Consider the following 19,019-nt stretch of genomic DNA (forward strand, 5'->3'; position numbering starts at 1 on the left):
CTTGACTCTTGGAGTGGAAAAATTGGTGAAGACCTCCGTCATCGATCGTGGCTTGACTCTTTGGAGTAGAAAAAGTGGTGAAGACCTCCGTCTCCGATCGTGGCTTGACTCTTGGAGTGGAAAAAGTGGTGAAAACCTCCGACTCCGATCGTGGCTTGACTCTTGGAGTGGAAAAAGTGGTGAAGACCTCCGTCATCGATCGTGGCTTGACTCTTGGAATGGAAAAAGTGGTGAAGACCTCCGTTATTGACCGTTTTCGTCTTTTCAATGTTCGTAGGTGAGAAGAAACCCTTATGTGAGTAAGCAGGGGCAGGAGACCTAGTAGGTACTAGGTTCAAAATTACTATGAAAACCACACACCACATATGTATTTCATGCAATCGAATAGCGAACAAATATGGTACTTTAATCTCGGTTTTGGCGGTGGGAATAGCCAAAACCACGAATGAGCAAATAGCATTGTTAGTTTATTAGAAACAACACTATGAACTGATCACCATGTAAACAATGTTTGTATAGGTATGTACTAGGTGGGTATATAGGTACTATTATAGCGGTAATAAATTATTATTAATTTTAGTGGTAATAAATTAAGTCCCCACTAGTTTATGAAGTTTACACAATGTCATAGTAGAGGTGATGCCTAGTGCCTAGTAGTCAAATCAGCAACTTTTTATCAAACACCAAAACACTAGTGGTCCAAGATCCCATTGCCGCCAGGCCTTCCTTATTTTTCCTGTAGCCATAGTGTCCGTAACTGGAGACAACTGTTGCTGCATCAATCGTCAAATTTTTGAAAGGCTGGCAACGCATTTGCGATTCCTCTGTTGCTTCAGGATGTTCATGGGCGGTGGTTATCACTTAACACCAGGTGACCCACCTACACGTTTGGGCGCTATTTTTATTTTAAAAAAAAACACAAAACTTAAAAAGAATTTTGAGAGACTCTTTTTGACACAAGTGTAAATTAAAAATTTATAACACCCCCGACGATCCAAAGTATTTGAGTTTTCCAAAACATCATTTTCAAATAAATAATTATGTATTTAGGCAACGTCCATCTTGACAGCTTGACATTTGTCTATTGACATAATATTATGAACCTAACGGTTATCTAACCTTCTTTTCTACAAGAAAACTAGAAAAGAGCTGATAACTCTTAAGCGGCTGAACCAATTTTTTTAGATTATAGCTAAGAACACTCTCGATCAAGCCACCTTTCAAACAAAAAAAACTAAATTAAAATCGGTTCATTCGTTTAGGCGCTACGATGCCACAGACAGATACACAGATACACAGATACACAGACACACAGATACACAGATACACACGTCAAACTTATAACACCCCTCTTTTTGGGTCGGGGGTTAAAAATAACTCACCATCCCAATTATCATTTTATTAATTCGTCAGTAATTAAACAGTAAAGGATGTTTTACAAGTAGGTATAAATTTAGATCGTTCAAAATATTAAAACCACATGGGTTTTTAGAATTCATATTTTAATTAATTACTTACCTTATCCATGCAAATATTATAAATAAATAAGTTTGTCCATCTGTTACCATTTAATAAAACCATTTCAAAAAATTGTTCACCTTGTGATTTCATAGAAAATACCCACCATGTATGAAGTATGTATATGATGTATGTATGTATGTATGTATGTAGGTGGAGTGTGTGCGGAGTGAAGAAATGCGAGTCTCAATGATAACTCAGATTTGCCTAAAATCGGATGTGGGCATGATTCGGGTTTTTTCTAAAGCGTTCTCGCGGTGCCTTTTTTCTCAGCTGCAAGAACTCTTTTTGAATTTATTTTAAGAATGATAAAAACTTAAGAATATAATTTACTAAGTTTTGTTAACCGATACCCATAAAATTCGGGGATAGATACACGTTATATTATTTATTCCAAAAAATTCAAAAGATCCCACAGAATTTATAAAGACCCCATCTATTAAATTAAAGGGCTATCCACTGACTGACTGACTGACCTATCAACGCACAACTCAAACTTATGGACGGGTTGGGCTGAAAGGAATGTAGGTAGCTATATATGGCGTATACCTCCACTAAGAAGGGATTTTGAAAATTCAACCCTAAAGGGGATAAAATCCCTAGTTTGAAATTTGTGTAGCCCACGCGGCCCAAGTCGCAGGAATACCTAATATATAGGTATAATATATAGGCAGGCATATTATATAATAATATTATTATTACTAACTTCCTATATCCTTTTTGACAAGGGGAAAATACTCAGATGACACTTAGGTAATAATTTCAGCAAACTATAATGAGCTCTTTGTCATTGAAAATAAAACGTTATTTTGCAAAAAAAAGTACGTTTTCAATACGTGAAAATACTAGTACTAGTATATAAATACTGAAATTGTTGAAACCGTATTCATTCATTTAAATAGTGTTGTGACTGAGTGAGCATATGCATAGTTTAGCATGAGTTAATAAGGTTATTTAGGTACTTTGATTGGATTTTTGAAAGTTTGTGTTTTTGTGCATTTTCATTTCAATTTTAAAGGTAAGTAACAACAACAATTAAAATCTAAATAATATAATAATAGTTATTAATTATAATAGTGTACCTTTTTAAGGACTAACCCAAATTTTCTCGTAAAAAACAAAGTAACTGAATAATGATGTTGTTGCACTTGGCCAGCGTGGTAGACTGTGACTTAACAGGGCTCTCTCCGTCACTCGTTTCATACAATCGTAGTTCCAATTTCATTTGAATATTAAGTAACCAAAGTTCATGAAATTTTGCAGACATATTCTAGAAACTAATATCTGTGTCTGTGGTGTTTTAGATTTTTCTAAAAATATGTAGTTTTAAAATTACAGGGGCTCAAAGATTTGTATGAAAATTTTTAAGACCGCGTAACTTTGAAACCGAATATTTTAACAGAAATCTGGAAAACCACAGACATAGATATTAGTTTCTAGAATATGTCTGCAAAATTTCATGGACTTTGGTTGCTTAATATTCAAATGAAATTGGAACTACGATTGTATGAAACGACTGACTGAGAGAACCCTCTTAAATCCTTCTCATTCTGGGAAATAGAATGCAGTTGAAGAAACATTGGTACCCTTATTGTGCCTCAATCCAAATTTCACCTCAATTACTTGTACACGAGCTATCGATTATACACTGTAAATAGGCGTACATAATATACAATGCACTTCTCGTTTAGAGTGTTTCAAAAGATAAACACACGTGTCGATAATGAAAAGTGATTATCAGTTCACCGATAAACGGATAAGGGCTCGATCTCACTGACAACGGTCAAGAGTTCAAGAGAGGAGACGCATATTCACTGTAGACCTTGAAGGTATTTAATTTAGGTACGAGAGAAGTTTTTTTTTAAAATTCTTTATTTTATGACGGGGCTTTGTCGCCCCCATGAGCAAATCAACTTATATTAAATCTTAAATCACTAATTTTAAAAAAAATATTATTATGAGTATTATTCGCACTAAAATTGTATATTCACTGTAAACCTTGAGGGTATTTAGTTTAGGTATGAGGTAAGATGTATATTCACTGTAAACCTTGAGGTAATTAGTTTAGGTAAGAGAGAAGATGTATATTCACTGTAAACCTTGAGGTGATTAGTTTAGGTACGAGAGAAGATGTATATTCACTGTAAACCTTGAGGTAATTAGTTTAGGTACGAGAGAAGATGTATATTCACTGTAAACCTTGAGGTAATTAGTTTAGGTACGAGAGAAGATGTATATTCACTGTAAACCTTGAGGTAATTAGTTTAGGTACGAGAGAAGATGTATATTCACTGTAAACCTTGAGGTGATTTGTTTAGGTACGAGAGAAGATGTATATTCACTGTAAACCTTGAGGTATTTAGTTTAGGTATGAGATAAGATGTATATTCACTGTAAACCTTGAGGTAATTAGTTTAGGTACGAGAGAAGATGTATATTCACTGTAAACCTTGAGGGTATTTAGTTTAGGTACGTGGCAGGAAATACGGACGCCGGAAGGGCATTTTACTCTTTAGCGGTTCGTATCAGGAACGCTGCTCAAAAATATTTTCCTAGTGAATTTTTCTGTCCCACCCAAGTGAAGCTGGGGGGGGGGGGGGGGGGGGGGCTAGCTTGTATTATATAAACATGAAATTGTAATTCATTGCTCATTGGCTTAACCAATCTTAACGAAAGGTACCTAGAGATAGCTTGGGTCATAGATTTTAATTACAATGGGGTCCATTGGGTCCCCAATGGACCTTCTACTTCTGTAGAGATCTAAACTGCAAGACTTGCAGACTGCAGTGCACGTTGAACGCAGAACTCTAAACTTAGGACTGTGGAACTGTCGTAGTGGTAACAAAGCCTAAATGCTAGTAGTGCTAGTACTTATAGTGGTTAGTAATGTGTGCTCAATAATTCAGTGATGCATCGACGCCTTTGCCGTGTAGTTGATTATGTGTGTTCATAGGGATTTAAAATTTGAATACGAAAATTATATGATTTGGTAGGTATGTACATATTTTTTGTTAAAAAAAATATTATTTGGACATGTGATATAATAGTTAAGAAGTTTACCTTTGAAAAAACTTGTTGAAATAGAGTAAAAGAGAAGATACTATTGAATATAATTTTATAGTACCTAAGGTAGTTTAATTCAAATGAATAGTAATATCTTCACTTTTGGAACAATAACTAAATTAAGGTGTACTTGACCTTTTAAAGGATGCGTTGGTAATATTTTTTCTTGCCTGCGAAAGCATACCGAAATGGCTAAAGTTAAAAAATAGAGAGTTAAATCTGAAATCCCCTGTTTTTATTTTATAATTAATGATGAAATTAATTTAAGATAAGTAATATAATAATTGCAAAATAAATACAGATAATTTCTTAACACAATAAAATTATAATACTCTCATTTAACCCTTCAAAGGACTCTAAAACTACAAACACAAAAATAAATACTGTCGCGACAGAATAAATGAGGCGCGACTTTACAGGAAAAAATAATGGTCGCATAATGTTTTTTGGGTAAGGTCTGACGAAATCACAAACACAATCTTTATGATAAATTATTACACTTTTATTTCATATTTAAATTTATTAACTTTTACATTTGTGTCAAATAAATGTTGTTCCTCTTACGTTAGTATATTTTCGAATGTCGTCGTTTTAAAACCACTCTTACAGGTAACCTCTCCACGTTTATTAGCCACTCCCCTTTTTATCTTATCGTTATCGGCCAATCCAAATTGTACAATGAATAAACTTAGTGACTAATATACAAATCATCAAGCTCGTTTAACAAATCATCTAAGTAATAAAGATGTTTTCATCTTATATATTGATTACAAATATTATCCTTTATTATGCTACAATTCATCAACTAAAAACTATAAGAATTTTATATACAGTACGTTTATCGATCAGATGTTGAACAACTTCAGCCAATCAATGACGCCTTCTAATATGATGTTATGATTTGTTATGATTTGAGTGGCGCCAACTATTTAATCAGTAACTTCTACACGTTTTATAGATAATTAATATGGGCCAAGCTTACAGCTCGGCCATCCTGTTTTAAGCGAGTCTCATCGCTTTTAAAAAAAAAATTAAAACTTAAGTAACATGTAAACTTCACAACCAAAATGACAAAGACTTAGTTCAACAAAACAAAAAAAAATTAAGATAGTAATTAATTAAATTAATATTCTTGCTAACCTTAACTAGAAGGAATATACAGTTTTATTGATACATTGGTATTGATTATGATTGCAACTTAATTTTAGAGCACTCGCAGCAACCCTTTCCATCCGATATAATTAGAAAATAGCAGATAAACTCAATTCAATTCCAAACTATTTACCCTCGCAACTTTACCTGCCAGTCTACAGTAGCACTCAAATTTAGCCTTTAATCTAAAATTCATTTTTCTGTTCTCTTCCGCTAATATTAAAATAAAAAGATGCAGACACTCTAAATTTATAAATAATTTTTCAAAAATCATAAAGATATCAAAAATTGCGAGACCAGTAGCAACTAAAGGAGGCCTCAATTTAATCAAAGAAGGTAGGTATATGCATAAAGTCCGAAGTATCAATTATAACTCACAAGCCAATATTTTACAGGAACACTCAATAGAGATTTGGGGATGAGCATGTAAAACTAATTACTAAAAACTACTTTAAAGGGTTTCAAGTATCTCAAAATAAATTGTTAAAAGTTCTGTTCCAACTAGACTCTCCTTCCCACTAAAGAATTATATAAGAAAACTGATGAACTACATTATATAAGTCAATTATACAAATTCAAAATATGTCTATTTGTTAGGAAAATACTATTAAAGTCCGTACATACACGCATCACTTTAAAGCTAAATCTCATAAATATGGTACACAAAACGAACATACCTATTATGCTACAATTACATAAAGCTAGGACTAATTATGGTATGTAAACTACCTAGCTCTACTACATAATGTACTTGCCGAAACTCATACTGGAGGAAAAATCTTTTACAAAGTTTAAAGTTTAATCAGACAGTGTCAAACACCATAGATATCTTAGCTAGATGTAGGTATAGTTTGTTAACGAATATAACGTGTTTTGACTTTTTATATTATTGTATAGTCACCATACCTTTAAAGATTATGTTTTCTTCTATATTTATATTTAGAATCGGGAGCGATTCTTAATATGAATATGTGTAAGTGAACTTCTTGTCCTTTTGATAAAATAAACTCTCTAAACTTAAAGTTAATCGCCGCCAGTTCTCGATTTAAATCACAAAACATTTTCATACACTTTCAACGCAATAGTTTTACGCACATATTTTCTTCTTCCCTTCTTATTGGAAAATCGCGGATTCCGAGCCTTGGCGCGTCTCTCTTCTACCGGGATACATATGTGATTGTCCTTATTTCCCTCCAGATCCAAATTTTTAATGACCCTTATCCTAGGGTCCTTTCCCTCCAGATCCAAATTTTTAATGACCCTTATCCTAGGGTCCACCTCCTTCCTCCTATAGGACTTTTTGTCCATAGCCCGTAACCTCGGGGCTTTCCTTCCTTGGGACTTTGTGTCCCTGACCTATACCTAGTTTTGGGTCTTCCTTTTCCTCATTTGTTCATTTCCAACATCCTTGGATCCTGCAAACATAAAACACTTTGAGTAGACCGTTCATTTAATTTTTGTTTCATAAGCATCCATCATAATACAATCCGACCTAAGAGAAGTAATTTTACTTGGTAACCTAGAAAACCTATTATCATTATTATAATTTAGTTTTCTCCAGTTCCGTACCCCTCGAAGGGTGCCTACGAGACCCTATTTTCTAAACCTCTGCTCTCCGTCCGTCTGTCCGTCTGCACGTGCGTCACGGCCTGAACCGTGAACGGCGTATCGTGAACCGTGATAGTTAGAGAGTTGAAAGGAACGTGATTACGGATGTATGAAAATCCTATGCCTGGTTGCTTCCAATTCAAACTTTTTCTTTTAATGCAGATTACGCTTCCCATATTTCTTACAATTACCTATTGTTTTTTTTTTTTTTTTCCTAGCAAAATCCACATTCTGAAGTACTAATGGACAATGTTAAACAAACGCCAGGGTACAGTAGTTGCGTCACTTGTGCCTCTTAACCATATAATATCTACATGCAAAAAGAATCTTTGATTTATAATTTCACATGATACTTATATATTTTATTTTAGCCATAATATGCACCATATGGCGTACTTTGTCGTTTCGAGTAACATAAGCAGAACTACCAAATTCGACCCTGGGAACGACACAGTCGCGACTCGCCGCCGAACGATACCTATTAGTTTATCATTAATTCCTTTTCATAGAGAAAAGCGATATCAACATAATAGCAGGAAAAAAAATGAAATAAATATTCCGTTCGATACATCTCTATTCTCTACGACATCAAGATCTCTATCACAAGCTGATCGATCATAAAGATTAGAAAAAAGTAGGTACCTTATACATTATTTTATATGTCAACCGTAATGACCCGCATCTGTTCGATTTTCCTTTATTCGTTTCGTAAAAGATTCATCCTCGTACGTCCATCATCATCATCATCGTCATCTACATCGTCATCATCATAAGGTCACTGTTGAACATAAACCTTCCCTAGTAAGCACCACACGTACTGTCCTCAGCCTTCCTCATTCAACCCCTGGTTCCTATTGATACAAACCACTAAACCCCCCCCCCCCCCCCCCCCCATCAAATGTGTACCTATCTACATCCATCCATCATACCCAAATGCCGTGCTGGTTGATGTGATGAGCGACAAAGTGTTAACCTCTTCAATACGTCATGGAACTGTAGGAATAGCCATGGAAGACCTCCAAACCGAACGTTGATATTTTGTGTAAGTGGTCCCACGAGTCAAAAAAATATTCTTGTCCATAAAGGAACAAGCCACGATATAGATTCTTCTATCGGAACTTAAATATTCCAATCACTGCATGTATTCCAACTAATCAGTTTGCTACTGTATATTTGAAGTTGATAATAAATAAAAATGTTAGCTTAATTAAATTCCTATGATAATTCGATTTTTGGTGCATCAACCAGCTTCACCTATTATGTAAAATTAAATATATATTTTTTTTTTAAATTACCGGCTGTACATTTTAAACTAACCTAATCAAAATATACTTTCTTACTAATAACTTAATCTTAAAAATTTTCCAGAGGATCCTTCCGCCTCAAATTAACTCAATGATAAAAATGAACAGGAAACTTTAAATGTTGTAAAATCCAGCCAATGCTTCGTACCTTGCCTTATTAATCCAATAGGTACTTCTTTGGATTTTGTCAAAACAAAATATTTTTACTTGTTGAGTGTATAATAAATAAATAATGTAGTAAATCAATTAACTGTTAAAGCTAATAACTTTTACAGAAAGCGAACCTCATGATATCTCTTATGAGTTTTAAGCGTAAAATTACCACGCCGAAAACAAAACATGAGCTGACAGTATTCTTATTTGATATACGTAATCCAGTAATACTATATCTATCTACATAATTCGTAAATATGTATGTAAGCTTGGCCCATATTAATTATCTATAAAACATAGTTGGCGCCACTCAAATCATAACATCATATTAGAAGGCGTCATTGATTGGCTGAAGTTGTTCAACATCTGATCGATAAACGTACTGTATATAAAATTCTTATAGTTTTTAGTTGATGAATTGTAGCATAATAAAGGATAATATTTGTAATCAATATATAAGATGAAAACATCTTTATTACTTAGATGATTTGTGAAACGAGCTTGATGATTTGTATATTAGTCACTAAGTTTATTCATTGTACAATTTGGATTGGCCGATAACGATAAGATAAAAAGGGGAGTGGCTAATAAACGTGGAGAGGTTACCTGTAAGAGTGGTTTTAAAACGACGAGATTCAAAAATATACTAACGTAAGAGGAACAACATTTATTTGACACAAATGTAAAAGTTAATAAATTTAAATATGAAATAAAAGTGTAATAATTTATCATAAAGATTGTGTTTGTGATTTCGTCAGACCTTACCCAAAAGGTCAGAAGAGGGACATCAAGAAAATATAATATTTTCTTGTCACGCTCACGACTCAGAGAAACAAGTGGAAATATACAGAGGAACGAGAAAGAAGTGGAGGTCTAGTAGACCACAGACATTTTGGAGCACAAGGCCAATATTTGGGCCTCAATATATCAAAGTACCTAGTCATGGCATCAAAGGATTTCTGGATAAACGGGTAGGATCTTTCCATGATTTTATTTTTATTGATACCTATTAATGGTAATTTTTTTTTTATTTGTGTGGGTTTTCGTTTTGTTTGTTCTACATTTAGTTATCATTTTGTTAGAAAGCTTTGCTCCGAGTTGGAATGGAAATTATATAACGTTATGATACCTAGAATTACCCACATGTTTATAATTCATCTTGTATATTGGTTATACAAATGCGATCGACCTTCAAATTGTGGTTTAAATAACATTGAGGTATTTAGAAGGCTTATTTTACAATGAAAAATGAAAAATGTTTATTTACAAAATACAGTCTTGTACAATTTTCCTGTGTCTGTGTGGTGGTACCCGCACTAGGTTATCCTGTATCGTGGGTACAATGGAATAGATAGTGAACATAGTGTTAAACAATATAAAAAGTGTGGTTTACTTAATGATGGGCGTTATTGTTACTTTTAAATAGTTTTCAGGATGTATCTACTATGTCCTGCCGGGGTTTTATTTCTCATTAAATGATTTCACAGGTGAATATCTCACGGAACGTGGTATTTCAATCTTCACACTTGTAATCGTGTGCCGAATTAGTTTGGTTAAGAGTTACGATAGGGATTTATTTTCACATAGTGGTTTTGTTTTACGGAAGGTAGGTTCTGGATTTAGGTTCAATCGTTTGCTGCACTCATTGTATAGATAGATGTTTTCCTTTTTCTAGCACACAGTGACGCGATATTATCACACAGCACTCATTGGGCATCTTGAATGTTGTTTTGTGAAATTATTATTTTTTGTAAACCGCTTTGGGATAAGGTAGAAAAAGTTACATGAAATAGCTTTTCGTTTTACGCCTGCCAGTGAAATAATCCGTCTCTACTTGTAATGGTTACTAAGTGATTGGGGATATAAAATGTTAATTGATAAAAATGAAGGTGATCCGTTGTAATAAAGTAATAGTGACCAGGGTTAATAAATTGAGCATTTTGAGAAATATAAATCCTAAAATGGGTGTAAAAGTAGGTTTATCTTATCTGGTTATTCTTTAACTAAATTTAAAATTATGGTAGGTAGGTAGTCAGATAGTTTTAAAATACGGGGTGCATAAATAAGTGTTTTGTTTTTTACAAAAGTGAGGAGAAATGTTTTCATTTATCTATTTTTACCACTTGAAACGCGTAATGTTTGAGTTTCAAACATAACTTTGCTGATAACAGCTCACCATGAACAACCCATGGCCGGCCCACTACTGAGCAACAAGTGTCTCCTCACAGAATGAGAAGGGTTTAGGCCGTAGTCTACCACGCTAGATAACAGCTAATTTACTTTTAATACTGGCACAATAATTTGAGTACTACGAGTAGCAGGTAGGTATAGTATATGGGCAGCGGGGTTTTTTTTTTGTTTACCTGTATTCACGCAATTAACTGTGTACTGCCGCATTTAAATGCAATATGATTTTGTTTTTATTGGATTAACATCGCTTGGCGGGTTAAATTCCTGGCAAATGTTCTATTAAAATTAGAGTAAGTTTTTTTTAATGGTAATATACCTACAGTACTGCCCTTAGGGCAGGGCGCGATAATAAGTACCTACTACCAAAATACTATTTTCTTTGTTGTACGAAAGAAATTTTAGGCAAATATCTTTGCACTACGCTCGCGTTTGTGGCATGACATTATCCCAGAAATATATTTAAAAAAATTTTCACGCTCGCTTGACTCGCTTCGCGATAGTTCAGTTTCGATATGCATTTAGTTAACGAAACTCTCAGGAAACCACGTTTGTTGTGCTCTCGAAATTGATCAGTCTGTTTGATAAAATCGAAATGCGGTGCCTTATAAATTTCGCTTAGGAGCGCCGGTAGTATCTCATGATAATATGAATAGTGATCATAATTTTTTTTTTAGGCTGATTAAGCATTGAAGGTTTTTCGGCTGGTCTGGCATTTCGCCTGATTTTATGTTTTTGCTTATTTAGCGCGTTCAGGAAAGCTTTGACAACGTTTTATAACATGAGTATATATATATTTTTTTTGTTTTAGTTACCGAAACAGAAAAAAAAAGCATTAAAGATGTGGGACCGAGGGATAAATCTAGTGTGATTTTTGGTTGGATTATGAAGTTGTAGTTAGGGTATTTAAAATAGAAAGATTTCAATTGTAGGAAATGATGTAAAACATGTTGAGGATAAGTTGTGTAATAAAGTCGATAATTCACTTGTTGGATGTCACGCGATCTCATTGCGAGGAGGAATCTTTTTCTTGTCTCTGTTTTTATAAATACGGTGTTCTGACGGGTTTTTTATTTACGTCTCGGATTATTGAATACTTTCGGTGTTTGATTGGACGGTTAGAGGTTGCAAAAGCAATCGCCCTCTAATTAAAACATTTATTTAGGCATTAGTTCAATTTGGATTAAATCTCGCGAAAAGCCACGGTGGCTGTCTCTCGCGCGTCTTGGAAAGACATTCCTAATGCCTGTTTTTCTGAGGGAGGGATGCATTATCAAGTGAGATGAGCTGCAATGTTTGCGGCTGACTATTTTGGAAAATTTGCAATCGTGGCAAGTGGAGTAAAGTTTGACTAAGCTATTTAATGAACAAAGTATATAATGGATTTGGTGAATGGTTATATTATATAACATTTTGATAAATGGATGAATTTGAAGAGTGTATGTATGTGGTTGATGCACATTTGTTTCATATTTTTACTTAAGTTATAAAGTATTACATTTGGTGAGTAGTTATTTATATTTGGTAGGGTAGGTTTGATAAACAGGTAGTTATCTTGATTAATAAGTGAGTTATCATTTTATAAATGCGTACTTTAATGTTTGATGAACTGGTATACTTGATAAATGTGCATATTTTCATACTTCAAAGACAAGTTGTACCTATTAGTTTCTTCAAGCTTTTAGTTGCTGATAATTATATTAACATTCTTTAGAGCGCATGTCCTATGGACGAAATCGTTTATACATACTTTCACTGTTTGAAATGTTACAATCATAAAGATATAGTTATGACTAGAGGGGGTCATAGCTTGTTGCCGCTCTTGTACATCCATGTGTCAACTAGGTATTGTTATCTCAGTATATTTCAGGGAACCTCCGTTCGGGTGAAAGCGATAGCTGTTGGATAAATGCTTGTTGGGTTATCAGAAGACCGTGTAGTCTTCGATGAGGTTACTTGTAAATATTATAGCGAAATAGTAAGTTTAAAAATAGAATGAGGCTAAACTAAAAAAATGAGACAAAGATAAAAATAATAACTTAAAGCATTGAAACAGCATAAAGTGAAATAGTAACTTACAAACTATACATACATATTTACGAATTATGTAGATAGATATAGTATTACTGGATTATGTATATCAAATAAGAATACTGTCAGCTCATGTTTTGTTTTCGGCGTGGTAATTTTACGCTTAAAACTCATAAGAGATATCATGAGGTTCGCTTTCTGTAAAAGTTATTAGCTTTAACAGTTAATTGATTTATTACATTATTTATTTATTATACACTCAACAAGTAAAAGTATTTTGTTTTGACAAAATCCAAAGAAGTACCTATTGGATTAATAAGGCAAGGTACGAAGCATTGGCTGGATTTTACAACATTTAAAGTTTCCTGTTCATTTTTATCATTGAGTTAATTTGAGGCGGAAGGATCCTCTGGAAAATTTTTAAGATTAAGTTATTAGTAAGAAAGTATATTTTGATTAGGTTAGTTTAAAATGTACAGCCGGTAATTTAAAAAAAATATATATATTTAATTTTACATAATAGGTGAAGCTGGTTGATGCACCAAAAATCGAATTATCATAGGAATTTAATTAAGCTAACATTTTTATTTATTATCAACTTCAAATATACAGTAGCAAACTGATTAGTTGGAATACATGCAGTGATTGGAATATTTAAGTTCCGATAGAAGAATCTATATCGTGGCTTGTTCCTTTATGGACAAGAATATTTTTTTTTGACTCGTGGGACCACTTACACAAAATATCAACGTTCGGTTTGGAGGTCTTCCATGGCTATTCCTACAGTTCCATGAGGTATTGAAGAGGTTAACACTTTGTCGCTCATCACATCAACCAGCACGGCATTTGGGTATGATGGATGGATGTAGATAGGTACACATTTGATGGGGGGGGGTTTAGTGGTTTGTATCAATAGGAACCAGGGGTTGAATGAGGAAGGCTGAGGACAGTACGTGTGGTGCTTACTAGGGAAGGTTTATGTTCAACAGTGACCTTATGATGATGACGATGTAGATGACGATGATGATGATGATGGACGTACGAGGACGAATCTTTTACGAAACGAATAAAGGAAAATCGAACAGATGCGGGTCATTACGGTTAACATATAAAATAATGTATAAGGTACCTACTTTCTTCTAATCTTTATGATCGATCAGCTTGTGATAGAGATCTTGATGTCGTAGAGAATAGAGATGTATCGAACGGAATATTTATTTCATTTTTTTCCTGCTATTATGTTGATATCGCTTTTCTCTATGAAAAGGAATTAATGATAAACTAATAGGTATCATTCGGCGGCGAGTCGCGACTGTGTCGTTCCCAGGGTCGAATTTGGTAGTTCTGCTTATGTTACTCGAAACGACAAAGTACGCCATATGGTGCATATTATGGCTAAAATAAAATATATAAGTATCATGTGAAATTATAAATCAAAGATTCTTTTTGCATGTAGATATTATATGGTTAAGAGGCACAAGTGACGCAACTACTGTACCCTGGCGTTTGTTTAACATTGTCCATTAGTACTTCAGAATGTGGATTTTGCTAGAAAAAAAAAAAAAAAAAAAAAAACAATAGGTAATTGTAAGAAATATGGGAAGCGTAATCTGCATTAAAAGAAAAAGTTTGAATTGGAAGCAACCAGGCATAGGATTTTCATACATCCGTAATCACGTTCCTTTCAACTCTCTATCACGGTTCACGATACGCCGTTCACGGTTCAGGCCGTGACGCACGTGCAGACGGACAGACGGACGGAGAGCAGAGGTTTAGAAAATAGGGTCTCGTAGGCACCCTTCGAGGGGTACGGAACTGGAGAAAACTAAATTATAATAATGATAATAGGTTTTCTAGGTTACCAAGTAAAATTACTTCTCTTAGGTCGGATTGTATTATGATGGATGCTTATGAAACAAAATTAAATGAACGGTCTACTCAAAGTGTTTTATGTTTGCAGGATCCAAGGATGTTGGAAATGAATAAATGAGGAAAAGAAAGACCCAAAACTAGGTATGGGTCAGGGACACAAAGTCCCAAGGAAGGAAAGCCCCGAGGTTACGGGCTATGGACAAAAAGTCCTATAGGAGGAAGGAGGTAGACCCTAGGATAAGGGTCATTAAAAATTTGGATCTGGAGGGAAAGAACCCTAGGATAAGGGTCATTAAAAATTTGGATCTGGAGGGAAATAAGGACAATCACATATGTATCCCGGTAGAAGAGAGACGCGCCAAGGCTCGGAATCCGCGATTTTCCAATAAGAAGGGAAGAAGAAAATATGTGCGTAAAACTATTGCGTTGAAAGTGTATGAAAATGTTTTGTGATTTAAATCGAGAACTGGCGGCGATTAACTTTAAGTTTAGAGAGTTTATTTTATCAAAAGGACAAGAAGTTCACTTACACATATTCATATTAAGAATCGCTCCCGATTCTAAATATAAATATAGAAGAAAACATAATCTTTAAAGGTATGGTGACTATACAATAATATAAAAAGTCAAAACACGTTATATTCGTTAACAAACTATACCTACATCTAGCTAAGATATCTATGGTGTTTGACACTGTTTGATTAAACTTTAAACTTTGTAAAAGATTTTTCCTCCAGTATGAGTTTCGGCAAGTACATTATGTAGTAGAGCTAGGTAGTTTACATACCATAATTAGTCCTAGCTTTATGTAATTGTAGCATAATAGGTATGTTCGTTTTGTGTACCATATTTATGAGATTTAGCTTTAAAGTGATGCGTGTATGTACGGACTTTAATAGTATTTTCCTAACAAATAGACATATTTTGAATTTGTATAATTGACTTATATAATATAGTTCATCAGTTTTCTTATATAATTCTTTAGTGGGAAGGAGAGTCTAGTTGGAACAGAACTTTTAACAATTTATTTTGAGATACTTGAAACCCTTTAAAGTAGTTTTTAGTAATTAGTTTTACATGCTCATCCCCAAATCTCTATTGAGTGTTCCTGTAAAATATTGGCTTGTGAGTTATAATTGATGCTTCGGACTTTATGCATATACCTACCTTCTTTGATTAAATTGAGGCCTCCTTTAGTTGCTACTGGTCTCGCAATTTTTGATATCTTTATGATTTTTGAAAAATTATTTATAAATTTAGAGTGTCTGCATCTTTTTATTTTAATAATAGCGGAAGAGAACAGAAAAATGAATTTTAGATTAAAGGCTAAATTTGAGTGCTACTGTAGACTGGCAGGTAAAGTTGCGAGGGTAAATAGTTTGGAATTGAATTGAGTTTATCTGCTATTTTCTAATTATATCGGATGGAAAGGGGTGCTGCGAGTGCTCTAAAATTAAGTTGCAATCATAATCAATACCAATGTATCAATAAAACTGTATATTCCTTCTAGTTAAGTTAGCAAGAATATTAATTTAACTAATTACTATCTTAATTTTTTTTTTGTTTTGTTGAACTAAGTCTTTGTCATTTTGGTTGTGAAGTTTACATGTTACTTAAGTTTTAATTTTTTTTTAAAAGCGATGAGACTCGCTTAAAACAGGATGGCCGAGCTGTAAGCTTGGCCCATATTAATTATCTATAAAACATAGTTGGCGCCACTCAAATCATAACATCATATTAGAAGGCGTCATTGATTGGCTGAAGTTGTTCAACATCTGATCGATAAACGTACTGTATATAAAATTCTTATAGTTTTTAGTTGATGAATTGTAGCATAATAAAGGATAATATTTGTAATCAATATATAAGATGAAAACATCTTTATTACTTAGATGATTTGTGAAACGAGCTTGATGATTTGTATATTAGTCACTAAGTTTATTCATTGTACAATTTGGATTGGCCGATAACGATAAGATAAAAAGGGGAGTGGCTAATAAACGTGGAGAGGTTACCTGTAAGAGTGGTTTTAAAACGACGAGATTCAAAAATATACTAACGTAAGAGGAACAACATTTATTTGACACAAATGTAAAAGTTAATAAATTTAAATATGAAATAAAAGTGTAATAATTTATCATAAAGATTGTGTTTGTGATTTCGTCAGACCTTACCCAAAATGTATGTATAGTTTGTAAGTTACTATTTCACTTTATGCTGTTTCAATGCTTTAAGTTATTATTTTTATCTTTGTCTCATTTTTTTAGTTTAGCCTCATTCTATTTTTAAACTTACTATTTCGCTATAATATTTACAAGTAACCTCATCGAAGACTACACGGTCTTCTGATAACCCAACAAGCATTTATCCAACAGCTATCGCTTTCACCCGAACGGAGGTTCCCTGAAATATACTGAGATAACAATACCTAGTTGACACATGGATGTACAAGAGCGGCAACAAGCTATGACCCCCTCTAGTCATAACTATATCTTTATGATTGTAACATTTCAAACAGTGAAAGTATGTATAAACGATTTCGTCCATAGGACATGCGCTCTAAAGAATGTTAATATAATTATCAGCAACTAAAAGCTTGAAGAAACTAATAGGTACAACTTGTCTTTGAAGTATGAAAATATGCACATTTATCAAGTATACCAGTTCATCAAACATTAAAGTACGCATTTATAAAATGATAACTCACTTATTAATCAAGATAACTACCTGTTTATCAAACCTACCCTACCAAATATAAATAACTACTCACCAAATGTAATACTTTATAACTTAAGTAAAAATATGAAACAAATGTGCATCAACCACATACATACACTCTTCAAATTCATCCATTTATCAAAATGTTATATAATATAACCATTCACCAAATCCATTATATACTTAGTTCATTAAATAGTTTAGTCAAACTTTACTCCACTTGCCACGATTGCAAATTTTCCAAAATAATCAGCCGCAAACATTGCAGCTCATCTCACTTGATAATGCATCCCTCCCTCAGAAAAACAGGCATTAGGAATGTCTTTCCAAGACGCGCGAGAGACAGCCACCGTGGCTTTTCGCGAGATTTAATCCAAATTGAACTAATGCCTAAATAAATGTTATAATTAGAGGGCGATTGCTTTTGCAACCTCTAACCGTCCAATCAAACACCGAAAGTATTCAATAATCCGAGACGTAAATAAAAAACCCGTCAGAACACCGTATTTATAAAAACAGAGACAAGAAAAAGATTCCTCCTCGCAATGAGATCGCGTGACATCCAACAAGTGAATTATCGACTTTATTACACAACTTATCCTCAACATGTTTTACATCATTTCCTACAATTGAAATCTTTCTATTTTAAATACCCTAACTACAACTTCATAATCCAACCAAAAATCACACTAGATTTATCCCTCGGTCCCACATCTTTAATGCTTTTTTTTTCTGTTTCGGTAACTAAAACAAAAAAATATATATATACTCATGTTATAAAACGTTGTCAAAGCTTTCCTGAACGCGCTAAATAAGCAAAAACATAAAATCAGGCGAAATGCCAGACCAGCCGAAAAACCTTCAATGCTTAATCAGCCTAAAAAAAAAAATTATGATCACTATTCATATTATCATGAGATACTACCGGCGCTCCTAAGCGAAATTTATAAGGCACCGCATTTCGATTTTATCAAACAGACTGATCAATTTCGAGAGCACAACAAACGTGGTTTCCTGAGAGTTTCGTTAACTAAATGCATATCGAAACTGAACTATCGCGAAGCGAGTCGAGCGTGAAATTTTTTTAAATATATTTCTGGGATAATGTCATGCCACAAACGCGAGCGTAGTGCAAAGATATTTGCCTAAAATTTCTTTCGTACAACAAAGAAAATAGTATTTTGGTAGTAGGTACTTATTATCGCGCCCTGCCCTAAGGGCAGTACTGTAGGTATATTACCATTAAAAAAAAACTTACTCTAATTTTAATAGAACATTTGCCAGGAATTTGACCCGCCAAGCGATGTTAATCCAATAAAAACAAAATCATATTGTATTTAAATGCGGCAGTACACAGTTAATTGCGTGAATACAGGTAAACAAAAAAAAAAACCCCCCGCTGCCCATATACTA

At 33.7% G+C, this 19,019-nt stretch overlaps 1 protein-coding gene across 3 annotated transcripts in view; it reads left to right on the forward strand.

Moving 5' to 3' along the window:
- The first annotated feature begins 2,414 nt into the window (after nucleotides 1–2,414).
- LOC123869123 (transmembrane protein 135-like) overlaps nucleotides 2,415–19,019 on the forward strand; it is a 33,616-nt gene continuing 17,011 nt past the window's right edge. The window contains exon 1 of one of the 3 annotated variants that reach the window (XM_045911870.1): nucleotides 2,415–2,536. The gene's annotated coding sequence lies outside the window, so the exon portion shown is untranslated. Of the gene's footprint in view, nucleotides 2,537–4,427; nucleotides 4,512–19,019 lie in introns of those variants that run through there. The other 2 variants (XM_045911869.1, XM_045911868.1) reach the window with 2 other exon arrangements.

The sequence above is a fragment of the Maniola jurtina genome, chromosome 10 (genome assembly GCF_905333055.1).
Source record: "Maniola jurtina chromosome 10, ilManJurt1.1, whole genome shotgun sequence".
Classification (NCBI taxonomy): domain Eukaryota; kingdom Metazoa; phylum Arthropoda; class Insecta; order Lepidoptera; family Nymphalidae; genus Maniola; species Maniola jurtina.